The following is a 7,107-nucleotide window of genomic DNA, read 5'->3' on the forward strand; positions in this document are numbered from 1 at the left end:
GAACATCTTAGCAAAGCCAAGTTTTCCATTAAATTCTATTGGATTGGCCCAAACCCCAAATGAAGTTTTTGGACAACCCAATACTATAAAATGCAGAATTCTCTTCCAGGAAAAACAAAGTTGTATAAAAGCTAAATTGAAAACTATTTTTTTCTTTTTTAAATTTTCTTTTATTTTTTTTAACATCTTTATTGGAGTATTACTGCTTTACAATGGTGTGTTAGTTTATGCTTTATAACAAAGTGAATCAGCTATACATACACGTATATCCCCATATCTCCACCCTCTTGTGTCTCCCTCCCATCCTCCCTATCCCACCCCTCTAGGTGGTCACAAAGCACCGAGCTGATCTCCCTGTGCTATGTGGCTGCTTCCCACTAGCTATCTATTTTACATTTGGTAGTGTATATATGTCCATGCTACTCTCTCACTTCATCCCATCTTACCATTCCCCCTCCCCGTGTCCTCAAATCCATTCTCTACGTCTGCGTCTTTATTCCTGTCCTGCCCCTAGGTTCTTCAGAACCATTTTTATTTTTAGATTCCATATATATGTGTTAGCATACGGTATTTGTTTTTCTCTTTCTGACTTACTTCACTCTGTATGATAGACTCTAGGTCCATCCACCTCACTACGAATAACTCAATTTTGTTTCTTTTTATGGCTGAGTAATGTTCCATTGTGTATATGTGCCACATCTTCTTTATCCATTCATCTGTCGATGGACATTTAGGTTGCTTCCATGTCCTGGCTATTGTAAATAGAGCTGCAATGAACATTGTGGTACATGACTCTTTTTGAATTATGGTTTTCTCAGGGTATATGCCCAGTAGTGGGATTGCTGGGTTGGATGGTAGTTCTATTTTTAGGAACCTCCATACTGTTCTCCATAGTGGCTGTATCAATTTACATTCCCACCAACAGTGCAAGAGGGTTCCCTTTTCTCCACACCCTCTCCAGCATTTACTGTTTGTAGACTTTTTGATGATGGCCATTCTGACTGGTGTGAGGTGATACCTCATTGTAGTTTTGATTTGCATTTCTCTAATGATTAGTGTTGTTGAGCATCCTTTCATGTGTTTGTTGGCAATCTGTATATCTTCTTTGGAGAAATGTCTATAGGTCTTCTGCCCATTTTTGGATTGGGTTGTTCGTTTTTTTGATATTGAGCTGCATGAGCTCCTTGTAAATTTTGGAGATTAATCCTTTGTCAGTTGCTTCATTTGCAAATATTTTCTCCCATTCTGAGGGTTGTCTTTTCGTCTTGTTTATGGTTTCCTTTGCTGTACAAAAGCTTTTAAGTTTCATTAGGTCCCATTTGTTTATTTTTGTTTTCATTTCCATTTCTCTAGGAGGTGGGTCAAAAAGGATGTTGCTGTGATGTATGTCACAGAGTGTTCTGCCTATGTTTTCCTCTAAGAGTTTTCTAGTGTCTGGCCTTACATTTAGGTCTTTAATCCATTTTGAGTTTATTTTTGTGTATGGTGTTAGGGAGTGTTCTAATTTCATTCTTTTACATGTAGCTGTCCAGTTTTCCCAGCACCACTTATTGAAGAGGCAGTCTTTTCTCCATTGTATATTCTCGCCTCCTTTATCAAAAATAAGGTGACCATATGTGCATGGGTTTATCTCTGGGCTTTCTATCCTGTTCCATTGATGTATATTTCTGTTTTTGTGCCAGTACCATACTGTCTTGAATACTGTAGCTTTGTAGTATAGTCTGAAGTCCAGGAGCCTGATTCCTCCAGCTCCGTTTTTCTTTCTCAGATTGCTATGGCTACTTGGGGTCTTTTGTGTTTCCATACAAATTGTGAAATTTCTTGTTCTAGTTCTGTGAAAAATGCCATTGGTAGTTTGATAGGGATTGCATTGAATCCGTAGATTGCTTTGGGTAGTATAGTCATTTTCACAATGTTGATTCTTCCAATCCAAGAACATAGTATATCTGTCCATCTGTTTGTATCATCTTTAATTTCTTTCATCAGTGTCTTATAGTTTTCTGCATACAGGTCTTTTGACTCCTTAGGTAGGTTTATTCCTAGGTATTTTATTCTTTTTGTTGCAATGGTAAATGGGAGTGTTTCCTTAATTTCTCTTTCAGATTTTTCATCATTAGTGTATAGGAATGCAAGAGATTTCTGTGCATTAATTTTGTATCCTGCTACTTTACCAAATTCATTGATTAGCTCTAGTAGTTTTCTGGTAGCATCTTTAGGATTCTCTGTGTATAGTATCGTCATCTGCAAACAGTGACAGTTTTGCTTCTTTTCTGATTTGGATTCCTTTTATTTCTTTTTCTTCTCTGATTGCTGTGGCAAAAACTTCCAAAATGATGTTGAATAATAGTGGTGAGTGTGGGTAACCTTGCCTTGTTCCTGATCTTAGAGGAAATAATTTCAGTTTTTCACCATTGAAGACGATGTTGGCTGTGGGTTTGTCATATATGGCCTTTATTATGTTGAGGTAAGTTCCCTCTATGCCTACTTTCTGGAGGGTTTTTTATCATAGATCGGTGTTGAATTTTGTCAAAAGCTTTTTCTGCATCTATTGAGATGATCATATGGTTTTTATCCTTCAATTGGTTAATATGGTATATCACATTGATTGATTTGCGTATATTGAAGAATCCTTGCATTTCTTGGATAAACCCCACTTGATCATGGTGTATGATCCTTTTAATGCGCTGTTGGATTCTGTTCGTTAGTGTTTTGTTGAGGATTTTTGCATCTATGTTCATCAGTGATATTGGCCTGTAGTTTTCTTTTTTTGTGACATCTTTGTCTGGTTTTGGTATCAGGGTAATGGTGGCCACGTAGAATGAGTTTGGGAATGTTCCTCCCTCTGCTATATTTTGGAAGAGTTTGAGAAGGATAGGTGTTAGCTCTTCTCTAAATGTTTGATAGAATTTGCCTGTGAAGCCATATGGTCCTGGGCTTTTGTTTGTTGGAAGATTTTTAATCACAGTCTCAATTTCAGTGCTTGTAATTGGTCTGTTTATATATTCTGTTTCTTCCTGGTTCAGTCTCGGAAGGTTATGCATTTCTAAGAATTTCTCCATTTCTTCCACGTTGTCCATTTTATTGGCATAGAGTTGCTTGTAGTAATCTCTCATTATCCTTTGTATTTCTACAGTGTCAGTTGTTACTTCCCCTTTTTCATTTCTAATTCTATTGATTTGAGTCTTCTACATTTCTTTCCTGATGAGTCTGGCTAATGGTTTATCAATTTTGTTTATCTTCTCAAAGAACCTGCTGTTAGTTTTATTGATCTGTGCTATTGTTTACTTCATTTCTTTTTCATTTATTTCTGATCTGATCTTTATGATTTCTTTCCTCCTGCTAACTTTGGGGGTTTTTTTGTTCTTCTTTCTCTAATTGCTTTAGGTGTAAGGTTTGTTCTTCTTTCTCTAATTGCTTTAGGTGTAAGGTTAGAACTGCTTTTGCTGCATCCCATAGGTTTTGGGTCGTCGTGTATTCATTGTCATTTGTTTCTAGGTATTTTTTGATTTCCTCTTTGATTTCTTCAGTGAGCTCTTGGGTATTTAGTAGCATATTGTTTAGCCTCCATGTGCTTGTATTTTTTACAGTTTTTTTCCTGTAATTGATATCTAGTCTCATAGCATTGTGGTCGGAAAAGATACTTGATACAATTTCAGTTTTCTTAAATTTACCAAGAGTTTTCTGTGACCCAAGATATGATCTATCCTGGAGAATGTCTCAGGGGCACTTGAGAAGAAACTGCATCCTGCTGTTTTTGGATGGAATGTCCTATAAATATCAATTAAGTCCATCTTGTCTAATGTGTCATTTAAAGCTTGTGTTTCCTTATTTATTTTCATTTTGGCTGATCTGTCCATTGGTGAAAGTGGCGGGTTAAATTCCCCTACTATGACAGTGTTACTGTTGATTTCCCCTTTTATGGCTGTTAGCATTTGCCTTATGCATTGAGGTGCTCCTATGCTGGGTGCATAAATATTTCCAATTGTTATATCTTCTTCTTGGATTGATCCCTTGATCATTATGTAGTATCCTTCTTTGTCTCTTATAATAGTCTTTATTCTAAAGTTTATTTTGTCTGATATGAGAATTGCTACTCCAGCTTTCTTTTGATTTCCATTTGCATGGATTATCTTTTTCCATCCTCTCACTTTTAGTCTGTATGTGTTCCTAGGTCTGAAGTGGGTCTCTTGTAGACAGCATATATATGGGTCTTGTTTTTGTATCCATTCAGCCAGTCTACGTCTTTTGGTTGGACCATTTAATCCATTTACATTTAAGGTAATTATCGATATGTATGTTCCTATTACCATTTTCTTAATTGTTTTGGGTTTGTTTTTGTAGGTCTTTTCCCTCTCTTGTGTTTCCTGCCTAGAGAAGTTCCTTTAGCATTTGTTGTAAAGCTGGTTTGGTAGTGCTGGATTCTCTTAGCTTTTGCTTGTCTGTAAATGTTTTAACTTCTCCGTCGAATCTGAATGAGATCCTTGCTAGGTAGAGTAATCTTGGTTGTAGGTTTTTCCCTTTCATCACTTCAAATATATCTTGCCACTCTCTTCTGGCTTGCAGCGTTTCTGCTGAAAGATCAGCTGTTAACCTTATGGGAATTCCCTTGTATTTATTTGTTGTTTTCCCCTTGCTGCTTTTAATATTTTTTCTTTGTATTTAATTTTTGATAGTTTGATTAATATGTGTCTTTTCATGTTTCTCCTTGGATTTATCCTGTGTGGGACTCTCTGCACTTCCTGGACTTGATTGACTATTTCCTTTCCCTTGTTGGCGAAGTTTTTAACTATAATCTCTTCAAAATTTTCTCAGACCCTTTCTTTTTTTCTTCTTCTTCTGGGACCCCTATAATTCGAATGTTGGTGCATTTAATGTTGTCCCAGGGGTCTCTAAGAGTGTCCTCAATTCTTTTCATTCTTTTTTCTTTATTCTGCTCTGCAGTAGTTATTTCCACTCTTTTATCTTCCAGGTCACTTATCCGTTCTTCTGCCTCAGTTATTCTGCTATTGATTCCTTCTAGAGAATTTTAAATTTAATTTATTGTGTTGTTCATCATTGTTTGTTTGCTCTTTAGTTCTTCTACATCCTTCTTAAATGTTTCTTGTATTTTTTGCATCTATTTCCAAGATTTTGGATCATCTTTACTATCATTACTCTGAATTCTTTTTCAGGTAGACTGCCTATTTCCTCTTCATTTGTTTGATCTGGTTTGTTTTTACGTTGCTCCTTCACCTGCTGCGTATTCCTCTGTCTTCTCATTTTGTTTAACTAACTGTGTTTGAGGTCTCCTTTTCGCAGGCTGCAGGTTCATAGTTCCCATTGTTTTTGGTGTCTGCCCCCAGTGGGTGAGGTTGGTTCAGTGGCTTGTGTAGGTTTCCTGGTAGAGGGGACTGGTGCCTGTGTTCTGTTGTGTGGGGCTGGATCTTGTCTTTCTGGTGGGCAGGGCCACATCAGGTGATGTGTTTGCTGTGTCTTTGGTCTTAGTATGATTTTAGGCAGCCTCTCTGCTAATAGGTGTGGTTGTGTTCTTGTCTTGCCAGTTGTTTGACATGGGGCATCCAGCACTGGAGCTTGCTGGCCATTGGGTGGAGCCGGGTCTTAGTGTTGAAATGGAAATCTCTGGGAGAGTTCTCACCGATTGATATTATGTGGGACCGGGAGGTTTCTGGTGGTCCAATATCCTCAACTTGGCTCTCCCACCTCAGAGGCTCAGGCCTGACACCAGGCCAGAGCACCAAGACCCTGTCAGCCACACGGCCAGGTACGTGGGGATTTTCTTGCCTTTTGGGAAGTCTGAGGTCTTCTGCCAGCATTCAGTAGGTGTTCTGTAGGAGTTGTTCCACATGCAGATGTATTTTTGATGTATCTGTGGGGAGGAAGGTAAGCTCCATGTCGTACTCCTCTGCCATCTTGAAGGTCTCTCTCCAGCACCTTAGGGATTTTCAGTTCAAATATCTCCCTTTGAAGTCACCCTAATATAGAGTATTTCCAAACTGAATGTTCTTCCCTAAGCCACTAACCATTGGCCCCTTCTATCAGAAATTCAGAATTATCTCCATGCCTATGGATCTATGCCCCTTATAGTGGACATTGCCATTTAATGAGAAAGGAAAATAGCCTGAATGAGAAAGCCTACTGGTTTGGGAAATACTGTCTCAGCTTTTTCAGTTCAATAAATTTAAAATGAGTTTTATTTTGTCTACTCAGAACAATTAAAGTATAGTATTCTGATGTGTTCAAGTGTGTAGCAATTGAACCTTGGAGGACACTTTTTAGTTTAGCTTTGTATGGAAATTATATTATGTAGATAGTCCTTGTTTGATAATGGGTTATCATACAGTTGTGAAAACTCATGAGTCTACTTTACTCTTCCTAAACCCCTTACCTTCCCAGTCAGTCATGAGAACTTTGTATTTCCTTGGTCAAAGGTTAGAAGGAGGGGAAAACAATTTTTCTTCAGATGTTCAGATAGTTCAGATAATACAACATTGACAATTTTTTTAAATGGTATTTGAAGTGGGTGCTCCTGGAATGCAGATAAAAATTTCCCCAGACTCTTGCCATATATAATCATTCAGTATGACCAGTCAGTTCAAAAATAAACTGTTTAATAATTTTTCTATTAAGATAAGTCCATATGTCTCTAGAAGAGTGATAGTAGCAAATTTACTTAAAGAAGTTAGATATACATGGGCTAAACTTAGTTGCTTCCAAACTTGGAAATAAGGTTAAGCTCTGTGATTGAAAATATAAGACCAATAAATACATAATGAATGGATAAAGGAGTTATTTAGAGATTTAAGCCATGGAAAGAGAAGGTCTGCATATTCAGGGCTGAAAAACTGGGGAATTCATGAAGTTCTATTAAAGCAAGATTGCCATTGGAATGCTATCTCATCAAGATGCTGTTGGAATGGGGCTGATGTGAGAGAACACGCGAATGTTCTCATTTTGTTTGAAGACAAAGTGGTTTCGCAGAAGGAGGCTGGTTTATGTGGAATTTAGTTAGGGAATCTAAGACCAAGGATTTGGCGCTGTTTATCTAATTGTGTGCAGGAGAGAAAATTATGGAATCTGGCAGATATCTGGAGAATGTTGGGGACAATT

Source organism: Balaenoptera ricei, chromosome 9, assembly GCF_028023285.1.
Source record: "Balaenoptera ricei isolate mBalRic1 chromosome 9, mBalRic1.hap2, whole genome shotgun sequence".
Lineage (NCBI taxonomy): Eukaryota > Metazoa > Chordata > Mammalia > Artiodactyla > Balaenopteridae > Balaenoptera > Balaenoptera ricei.